Source organism: Hesperophylax consimilis, chromosome 2 (assembly GCF_061612785.1).
Source record: "Hesperophylax consimilis isolate HC1 chromosome 2, BYU_Hcon_1.0, whole genome shotgun sequence".
Classification (NCBI taxonomy): Eukaryota; Metazoa; Arthropoda; class Insecta; order Trichoptera; family Limnephilidae; genus Hesperophylax; species Hesperophylax consimilis.
The window spans coordinates 20,007,138-20,019,078 of NC_142837.1; positions in this window are offsets into that span (position 1 = coordinate 20,007,138).

Sequence of the window (11,941 nt, forward strand, 5' to 3'; positions counted from 1 at the left end):
ATGAGAATTGTGATATTATTCAACAAATTGTTTCAAAAGGAGTGAGTGCCAAGACCGAGTTGTTTGGCGGTCCGTACTCTCTGCCTACATCGTGGCGTGACGGTTAGTTAGTTAGTTGCTTCAAAAAATCTTTTGGTTAAAACAACTATTTACTCTTTTTCATTGATAAATGTGTGACACTGTTTAGCATAAATACTAATGTAATCGTTTTATTTGTATTATGGAAAAAAACAATGTTTTTTATTTTAAATTATGTTGTTATATTATTAAAGGTATTATTTATCATGCTTAAATTCCACTTTGCTTAAGAAAATGTAAGAATGCTGGAGAAATATTTTGAGGAGAAGGTTGATATTATCTGTTTCTAAAAAAATGTATTATTATTTTTCAACGTTTTTCAAATTTTATATTTTGAAGATGGATTTTAGGCTGATTACGTGGAAAACAATCTTTTTCAAATTGGTTCAATAGCGTGCTTTCTTTTTTTTTCTTTTGTACCTACTTAAATTTACACAGTTTGAATCCCAGAGTTGACAAACAAAAAAATGTTAAAGTCTTACAAAAATAATTATAAACTTCCAAGTATTTTATATTTGCACCTCGTTCCGATTTTGTGATACTCTCAGTATCGCCATAGACAGAGTTTTAACTACTTTAATTTGCAAGGAAGCTTCAAAATATTTCAACATTTTTTGACGAAAGGTTAAGTTGGTTTTATTTTCAACTCAACAATATTTTAAATCTGATTTCCACATTGAAAAAGTTAGGATCGCCGAATTTTTCGGACGGCACAAAAATTTATTTGGTAGATTTTTAGAATTTATTTGGTAGGTTGTTAGAATTAATACACTTTTAATTTATTCTGTAGGTTGTTAGAATTTAATTTTTTTATTTAAATGAAAATAGTACTTGTGTTTACTCTAATACTTTATATTAAAGGTTAATTACATACTGTATGAATTATCCATGTTCAATTAGGGAGATAAAATTATTTACAGAGAAGCCAATAGGTCCCCGTTATTGGAAATATTTAATGTTCCCAACGTAATACAAGCATAGTTCAGCAAATTTTGTGATTAGATCATAATGGAGTTGCGAAATCATTCGCTGAAGTCAATTTTGTTTCCAGCTATAACTTTATGAAAATTAATACCTCGAATACAGTCAATTGGAAATGTATGCAACCATGTAGTGGTAGAGCTTTGACGAAAAGTTTCTTCATTTTGGTGATTTTATGTAGCTATATTACTTAAAGTTACACCACAAATAATTAGTGAACCCCTCGGGTATATTTGTGCACTTTACGTCACGAACTTAGACGAAATGATAAAAGTAGTTCTATCCCCTTTTATATTACGATGAGATATATGATTTTAGTAGAATTGAGAAGAGGTAACACCACGCCTTGTATTTGCATCTAAAAGTTTTGAATACACTTCAAAACAATTTTAATATATTCCAAAAAGTCACCGACAGTAAAATTCTGCATTTTCGCTAAAGATTTATCAAAATTTGTGATTTAATTATGCAAAACAAATTAAGTAAGTTATCCATAAAACTTTTAAGTACACTTATTTTTTTTTCAAAACGGTTTATGAACCGTAAACAATGAAATTAACTGACTACTTAGAGACAAAAAGATTCACTATTGTATCAGAACGAGTACTTTGAATTGAAGATTCGAATTTTTGGTTCCATATGGATCTTTCGGCAGATCTCACTATAGATAAAATAGAATTTTTCACAGATTTATTTATTTTTCGTGTTTTTGGGGGTTTGACTGTTGAAGAAGTGATGTTACTGCTTGAAAAGCAATCAGATATGAATTAGAATGATGATGACGTAGTGAAGTACCGATTTGTCCGGAGCATATTAAGCTGACGGCTAAGTTATTGCCAATATTTCTGGAGCGCAATTGTTTTCTAAATTCAAAACTGTTAAGCGTTACCTATACCTATACAAAACGGGACAAGATGCATCCGAGTCTGATTCAGATCCAGAGAACCCTAGATCATTTCTGTGAAGTATATTTGGACTAAACTTTCACTGATCTCGATATAATCGACGCTTCAACATCACATGGCCAAGGGTCTGCAAGCACATCTTCCGAGCCACTTTTGAAACAATGCCATGTTAGTAACGGAAACAGTGGATGATCCCACTAAATCATCTTATCGCATTCCAAAATGTTTACCAAAATAGTAGTTATACGTATAGTCCAAAAATTACGCATATTAATATATTACTTATATTCCACTGGGATGTTTAACGATGTAATACCAATCGTTTGTAGCATATTTTCAAAGGCAATTATAGCGATGTAGCTATAATATATGTGGAGTAAAACTCTTTGACAACGAAGAATTTTTTGTACCAAAATCCAACAAATATAAGACCAAGCCAGGTCCTGGAAATAGTCATAAAGAAAAGCCTTTAGTGTCGAGGACATTAAAGCGTACATGAATATACTTATAACATCGGGGTTATTCCAGATGAATGAATCTGCTTTAAAAAACAGTATATCAGACTTGATTGTCAGTTTATTCATTCTTGACATTTTAATACAAACTGTATTTAAATTGTACGACTGAAAAATGCGTTGTTTTCTGTATTATTTGATAAAAATTGTGATATTCTTAATTTTAAATACATTTTCTTATCATTACATCATTATTTTCTTAAAGTCCATGGATATAAATAATATAATTATAGCCCCGTTTTCGTGATAAAATCACCTCATTTAAACCTGTATTCAAAACATTACACTATTACGAAATATATTTTCTCTTTGGAAATCATACAAATTGAATTATAAAATAAATTTAAAAAAATGAAAAGACGGTGCGAAACCCATTCTTTTGTCGTGTTAACCCATTTATTGTTATGCGGATGACAGTGCAGTTAATATTTTTTTTTTGATAAGCCCCCAAAGGATCCACAAACACCAACAACTAAGGTGGTGCTGACAAAGTTACTAATTGCATATAATCATATGAAAGTATTAAATTGTTTAGGCAGCCTCAATTTACCACTCACCGTTTATGAGTGCTTAATTCGTAATCATTAAACACTTGACAACTAATATCGACTGATCAGAATAACAAAAGGAAAAAAATGACTAGTCAAACATCTAACGGAAATAAATTGTATGATCCTATTTTGAACAACTCTACCAATCACTGAATCTGGGTTTATTCTGTTAACAGCCCCAGGGCCACGCTCAGCAGTCATTCCACCAGCAATCAGTCCTAAATCTAGATTATGATCAATCAGGTATTCCGGATGATGAAATGTATCATATTGTGAACTACTAAGCCTGCATTGATAATTTTGGACGCCTTTTCCGGAGTACGATGAAGAACTCTGTGTTCACAAAGGCACCGGAACCGAAATTTTTAAAACATTGACTACAAGCCGACGTACTAAGGCGTTGATAAGCCTAAAATTCCTGACGATGTCTTCGTCTGTCAAATTAGCGATAGAATTAACCCTCTAATGAAACGTTATTGTTGAAATCATCACTGTACCTCCTGAAACAATCAACAAATAAATGGAGAAACCACCACCCTCAAACACGGTTTTAATATATTTTTGTTGTTGTTGCGTTACACCTCACAAGAGCGCCATTGTCTGTACCGTGTAAAGGCGGAAGAACTACATCATCATCTGGTCTTGCAGGGTTGTGAGGCGGGTTGAATTAAGGGCTGCAGGAAAGGATTTATTAATTCGGGTCGGATTATATGAAGGACGAAAAACATATTATCCTTAAAATTGAATATAATAAACTGAGTAGATAAAGCCACAAAACACTCAATAAAGATATGTAGATGTTTAATTTTAAAGCAACTAAAATTAACATAATTTCTTTGTTTTTACTTGTTATTTAAACCCAGGCGAAGCCGGGTAGAAAATTCTATTACACGACACTTAACTCATTAGTTTATAGCCTGAATCTTATGTTTGTATTTGATTAAATGTTGTTTTATGATGCGTTATAAGTACTCGAGACATAGTGGAATAAATTGGAGTTCAACTTCACCTACAAACAATGTGCATACAATGAGGAAAACTCAAAAGGGTATTAAAAATCTGGGTATTACAAAATACTTCCTCTCTGTTTCTGGTTTACATTCAGTTGATTTATAAAACGAAAGCTGATTTTGGTTTTGACTTTTAGATGCTTTCATTGCCGCTTAATTTCAATTCGAGGTTGTAGACAATAATTTTAAATAATTGAATTGACAAAAAAAATACAAATAATAACCTGGTTCACCGATAAAAACCACCACAAGAGCACCGAGGTCCACATAATTACTATTTCAATTTTCTTTCTCCCGTTTCCATCAACTTGACCGATATTATGGTCGCTTCGATAGTTCTATCCTTTCGGACAGGTGACACTTTTTGCAGTCGTCCAAAAAAACCACATTTTTAAATGCTTAGTAAAAAAAAACATAAGAGTTTCGGAAATATTTCATACGACTGCATACATTTTTAGAAATTATAATCAAATTTAAGGATTTTTATTTGAAAAAAAATGTTATCTCGTTCGGATAAAGGTTTGGGCTTTATTCATTAAAAAACTGTCACTTAACGAGAGGCTGATAATAAGAAACAAATCCGGTAACGGAGTACCTGACTTCCTAGAACTTAGAGAATTATTCTAATATATTAATACGTAATACATTGTATACACGTCAAGGATTTCTTGCCAAAAACCACTTCTGTTTGAAGCAATGTTGATTAAGAACCACATCAACCATCACGAATATGACGAATATTATAAACACTCTCCCAATTTCCTGTTAAATTTAATTAAATTCTATCTGAACTGAAAGTAAAATTCGTGACAGAAAACAAATGACAGACACAGCAGCGCAACCATGTCCAAAAATATTTGATAGCAAAATAACGTACAAAGTAACGTATAAGAAGGTACAGAAAATATCTAGTATGGATATGTACCTACTTCTTTATTTATTTGTGTTTTAAATTATTCAACTTGGCCATTAAATGATTATTTTTTAAATTATTTAACTTTATTTACTATTTGAATATGATGATATGGAGAATAAAAAAATTAAGTGGTTTAAAAGATTATTTTGAAAAAATAAAATTACCAACGACCGGTTAACGTTGGAACACAAATGAATTAACAATTTCTACCCAAAAACCCATTTTTTTTCGTTTTTTTTTTATTTTATTGTTTTATTTAACAGTAAGCACGCGAAGATTCTTTTTTTAATAATTACAAAGTTAACTCAAAAAAATCAAACATTGATTAATGGCCTATATGTAGATATGTATATAGGCTATTTAACTCGCTGTAAAACACTTCAGACACATGGTAGAGGGCAGGAAGTTCATCATCTTCAACCTCGTCGAATTTAATGTTTCAAAGACCCAATCCTGTCTGATTACGTCTAAAAGGGATCCAAATGATAATCTAGTCTCCTTCAACGGAAGCAATCTTCCGAACAGGCCTTCCATTGATATGCTTGGTGTAACTATAAGTGACCAGCTCAGGTACGGGGGCTCCATCGAAGCTAGAGTAAAGTTGGCCTCTCAGAAGCTGGGCGTACTGTACAGGGCCCGCAGATACTTTAATAGTACACAACTGCTCACCCTGTACAAATCGCAAGTGCGCCCTACTGTCGAATTTGGCAGCCATCTCTGGTCTGGAGCCCCAAAATACCTGAAAAAAACCCTTGACTCTGTGCAGAAACGGGCGGTCCGTTTGATAGATTCCCCAATCTTAACAAACGGACTGCAATCTTTAGAGCACAGGCGTCAGGTAGGTATGCTGTCCTTGTTCTATCGGTATTACAATGGAAGATGCTCTGAGGAACTAGCGTCATTGATCCCTTCGGCACCGGTGCGTAGTCGGGATACACGCCAAACGCGCGCCCAACATTTGTACACAGTTGACACTTGTCACATGAGAACGGGTCGCTTCTATGATTCGTTCTTAAGTTCAACAGCTCGGCTGTGGAACAAACTGCCGGCCTCTGTGTTTCCTCCCTCCTACAACATGGGACTCTTCAAGACCCATGTTCACTCCTTCCTCTCCACAAAAAGACCCTCCACACAGCATCCCCAAAGATGACATAGGCCCTGAGGGAAATTATTTTCTTCAGGGCCTCCTGTGTGGAGTAAATATAAAAAAAAAAAAAAAAAAAAACCTTCCCAACATACCCATGTATAAACATATTAAAAAAAATTATATTCTGTAGCGATGCTACTAGAATATTCGGGAATGTTTGCCCATGCAAAACGCATCGTAGCTATAAATATCGAACAATAATTGACAGACGTCAAGTATGATTTCGCAGAATTCAAGTACAACATTTTTTCTTGCTGGTGATAATAACCTTCCAAATATGAACTGTGTGAACAGTGACAATAATATCAGTTTTAGTGATTCTGAACGCATTATTCCAGACATGACGTTATTCCCAGACCTGAATCATAAATAAATACTACACCAAATGAAAATAATCGTACTCTAGAGTAATGTTTATCTAACTTAGAGTCACTAATAATTGAAGAATGTAGTGAACCGCTGGTGTCCATTGATGCTTATCATCCTCCACTTGAAGTAATTATTTCTAATGTGCATGTATATTCTAACCATGGAATGTAAACCAAATACATTTCCAAAATTTTACTCCAAAGAACTTATAAATCTGCATATCACCAAAAAAGCTAAACATAAAAATATAAATTATATAAAAAAATTACATAAAATTTAAAGATTTAAGAACTTCATGTAAAAAATGTTTATGACCTGCTACCGTAACTATATAAGTGAAATTCAAAACTCCATAATAAATAATGTTATATATTTTTCTCAATAGTCGAAATCTCTTAAGGAAGATGATTCTGATTTCTCGAGTTTTATGCACCTTTATGGCAGCCATAGCAATATTACTGATGGTATTGTTAATTTTGTTTGCAAAAACTTTTAAAAGTATTTACTCAACAGATTCTAATAATTTTCCTGTTCCAACAACAACTATAGATGAAACTCTTGATATTAGACAGTGTGAGATAAGTCTTTCTAATGTAATTATAAAAGTTAAATCTTTAGATATCCACAAATTTGCGGGACCGGATAATATCCCAACAATATTTATCAAAGAATGTATTAAAGTAATTGCTCTTCCATTAACTAAACTTTTTAATCTATTATTTTTTAATGATAAACTAATGTTTGTAAGACAAAGTTTTATGCAAAGCACAAATATTAAAAGCCGTCGACGGCATTTAGTTTTACTTGGGATATATTTTCAATTTGTATTGATATTTCAGGCGACTAATTTTTGCTTATAATAATTTATTTTTAATCTTTCTTTATCCAGTGGAACTTTTCCCGATAAGTCGAAAATTTGTTATCTGACTCCTATTTTCAAAAAGGGTGATAAAAGAATGAAGAAGATGTTTTAAATTACCGACCTATATGCATTCAATCCACTTTGCCGAAATTCTTTGAAAGCCTAATACTTGACAAACTTTTTACATAAATAAAACCTGTAATATCACCTTACCAGTTTGAATTTATGCCAGGTAGTACTTTTACAAACTTAATTATTTATGAAAAAATATTCCAAAGCTTTTAAAGAAAAAAAAAACAAATAGACTCTGTCGATACTGATTTTAGAAAAGCCTTTGCTACAGTTGCCCATAGAATTGTCATTTTGAAATTAGGAAAGCTTGGTATAAGCTTCCAGTTAAAGCTATCTCTCTGTAAGACAACAAATTGTTACAATAAAATCCATCCCTGTCCGAAAAACTGAATGCAACAATTGGAGTTCCACAGGGTTCACACCATGGCCCAATCTAATTTATCTTGTTTATAAATGATGTTAGAAAAAAATTTCATGATGTATGTATTTACATTTTGCTGATGACCTCAACATTTATAGAACTATTCAAAATATTTACCAGAGCAACATTTTTCAAGACAATATTAACAAATTATTAATTTAGTTTAATGAAAATAGACTTGTGAAAAATGTCAAATATTTAGATTTTATCGAATAAAAAATCCAGTGATTTTTGATTAAAACATTGATAACAATGCTCTTGAGACACACAAATCAAAGGCTTAGGCATCACTTTTCAATCAAATCTTTCATTTGTTAACCACATAACAGAAATCTCTAATAAGGACATAAAAATGTTGGGATTTATAACTAGGCTAATCAGAAATTTTAACAATATAAAGTTTATTAAATTGTTCTATTTTGCCTATGTTAGAAGTAAACTTGAGTACAAATCTCTTGTCTGAAACCCACATTATAATGTACATGTACCAGCTCTTAGAATACAAAACAAATTCTCAGATTTTATTTATTTTTAAATTGATATTTCAGCAATCATGTTGAACTACAATACTCTGTTAAATTACCTGAATATGCTCAAATTGTCAGACAAAAGAATTTTCACTGACTTGGTATTTCTATATAAAATTCTAAATGATTAAGTTGATAGTCCGGTATTGCTAGAATTGATAAGCTTCCAGATTCCACAACGTAAAACTAGAAGTCAGGATTTATTTCAGTTCAGAAATTCTGGGACTAGCTACCATATGTATTCCTCTTTGCCCAGAATACTAATGGATAAAAAAAAAATATATCAAGTCAGTGGACATATTCAATTTATTTTTAAACAAATTTCGTCAATGAAGAAATTCAGTTATATATAATAAATAATGTATATTTCTTAAAATGTTTATGTAAAGTCCCGAAAAAGGGCGTTAATTAATAAATAAATAAACTTTCTAGATGTGATACTAGCATTCGGCGCATCTACCTACACGTCCAAATATTCTCGACGCACCGGGCGCCTATACAACGGGCCGCATGGAGATGTAGTCAGTCAGTTATTAATTAGCAGTTTTACAAGTGACCAGCCTGCAAGCCCTGCGAGTGCTCGCCCCCAACTGAGCAGACGGCCACCAGGCCTCTCCCCGCGCTTCGCCGTTACTCTGTTAAGCATCGATGACACGGGGCTAGTTTACAAGCTACAAGCCAGCGAGTTCGCTAGCAGCTTGTAAACTGGCCCCGTGTCATCGGCTTTTTTACAATCTGCTAGTTGACTATCCGATTGTAAAAAAGCAGCGAGTAAAATAAAAAGACGGGCTAATTTACTCGCCATTCGCTGGCGTGTTGGCTTATAAGCTAGTTAACTAGCCGTGTGTCATCATCGCTGCTAGGAACTAGTTGCGAGTATTTTTGCGTTTTGGCAGTCAGCAAAAATGTCAACGGAAGTAGTTCGCGCGGCAGTAGTTATCTTAGCTTATGCTATCAAGAAGGATTTACAACGAAAACTAAAGAAAAACTTGAAGCAGAAAAGAAAATGGGCAAGATCATGGATAGAAAAACGCGATGAATATGGTGCTTCCAGCCGTTTATTGAGAGAGTTAAAGGACGAAGCTCCATTGGCTTATAGAAATATGTTGAGATTAAACAGTTCCAAATTTATTGAGTTACTGCAGATGGTAGATGGAATGCTAAAAAAAAGATACACATCCATACCGACAGTTAGTTTTTTTTCGTCAAGTTTAATTAAGAGGTTTTTGAAAATTTCATCCTTTACTTTTGTGTTAGAATACTCTTTGTCTTTTATATTCCATAAAATAGGGTATTGTTCGTAGATGTTGAGAAACTCGCGTGTTCCACTTCATTTTTCAGCTTAAAAAAATAAACGATAGAATGCAAACAACACGTCACGCAAAATAACACGTGACTCCAACTCGCTAGCTAGTTCGCTACTGAGCGAGTGGAAAGTTTTGTGTGTCATCGACACTCGCTAACTCGCTTACTCGCTAGCTTATAGACTCGTCGACTAGCAGCTCGTAAACTAGCCCCGTGTCATCGATGCTTTACCGCCGTTACGAACAACTTACTTCGCCCGCTTTTGTACCGACTTTGTAGGAGAGGATACGGATTATCATGGACTCCGCGGGATAACATCAGCGCCCTGGCCTCGCATATCATCCCTGGCCTACGCTCCTCACGTGCCTTGACCCTGCGAAACCTTCGCCGGTCTGCGCCTTGGCCCCGCAACATCATCGCCGGCCTGCATCTCCCGCTCATCTGCCGACCAAATCAATTATAACTTCGGCTATATTCTCACTCGAGTACCTGAAATTACAACCAATCATCTTTCATCGTCTCACTACCAAATCCCCAAAATTCAAATAAATATAACAGTGTTCATTCGTACTAGATATTAGATATTTCCTATGTCTTTTGAGTTAAAATATAAATACTATACAGTTTTGGCCCCAAATTCAAAATTAAGGCCGGGCAGGCGTTACTTTTAAGTGGTTTAAATATTTCTTCAAAGATTTTTTTTCGTTATTTGATAAAATATTTTGAAACATTTGGACAAAAGGACGACTATTTTTTAAAAGTTTAAAATGAAATCATTACTCTGACTTTCAGCTAAACTGCTCCGTAAATTAGTGCAGTTGTTGATTAGTTGCAATATGCAACAAGTTATTGAACATATGTAGGTACCTTATTTATTTATCTGCAATATTCCCCAAGTTATTCTGTCTACCTACGTTTTAAAAGGTTACCTTATTAAGATATCGGCACAACCGGGAATTGGACGCCGGGATATCCAAATCAAACCTTAATCCTCTTTGTTGATGTTATTAAAAATGGAGCGTATTGCTTTACGATCAAAGGTAGACTGTGTGAAGTTTTCCAGTCACAACTTTTCAAAGCTTAGGTCAAATATTTTAATTTCCTTATAATACTATACACGCTATTGATTCCCTACCTTTGAGGTAGTAGTAAAAAATACTTAATCGAAAACAAAATTAATTGATAAAGCGCCAGATAAAAGGAATACATTACGTGCGTTGCGTAAGTACGTACGTCGCAATGCGTTCATAAATAATGTTAATTCATTTTTCTTCTACACGGCACTACAAAAATGGTGGTAGTTTTGGAAACTAAAAATGGTGATAGAAAGGTTAACACTTAAAAGTGGAGGAATAACATTACGCCCCTAATGTCAAACCGTACATTTTATGTTTACGCAAAAATTATTAATTACTAGTGTACCGGACAGCAGATGGATATACGTAAATAATTATTAAATAATCAAGAAAATTAATATTTATCTGATATCACATATTTTACGATGCCGAATCATTTGAGGCTTATCTCGCACGATGAGTCATCTTGCTAAGAATTTAAATCACCGTACACGTGTCATATCGCCATTTCAAGGATGAATTACTCGCACGACAAAACTGTGGGACCTTAGTTATTAATTCTTGCCGCTATGACGCATTATAATATTTCTGTTAAGATATAAAAATAATTGCTCCACATTAACAGGTGTACAAATTCTTGAATTCGAACCCAATAAATATGCAAACAACTGGCCCAACCCGTCAGTTGTCCGACGACATTCGCGAAGTTGTGTTTCATTGCAAATCCTTATCCAAGGTACCCCAGAGAGGAAACCGGCATTTTACAGTCGATGTCATTGGCGTAGGTGTCCAATACAACTAGTGTGTGGCTTTACATTATGAGACCCGCGAAAAAAACTAGATTGGGGAGTCAAATCTATGGCCGTAAGTAAAAATGCAACACTGAGAGTGAATTTTGTTGTTAAATAAAAACAATTTATCAATCTCCAGAACGATTACATTAAAATATTAACATTTTGATCATAGATTTGAACAATTTAAAATTTTATTTATATGGTTCTTGCTTCTTAGGGTAGGCACTGCTTTTCAGCATTTATTGACTGCACGCCAGCAGATATTATGCGAAATATTCGAAAATAATTGTTGCCCTGCGATGAACGACTGATAAAGCAAAAAGCGCCAGTCAAAATTATTGTGAAAGTTAGGTTATTACGTATATTTTCCAAAATGCCAAGGTAATAAGATATTAAGTTCACGGTACCCACT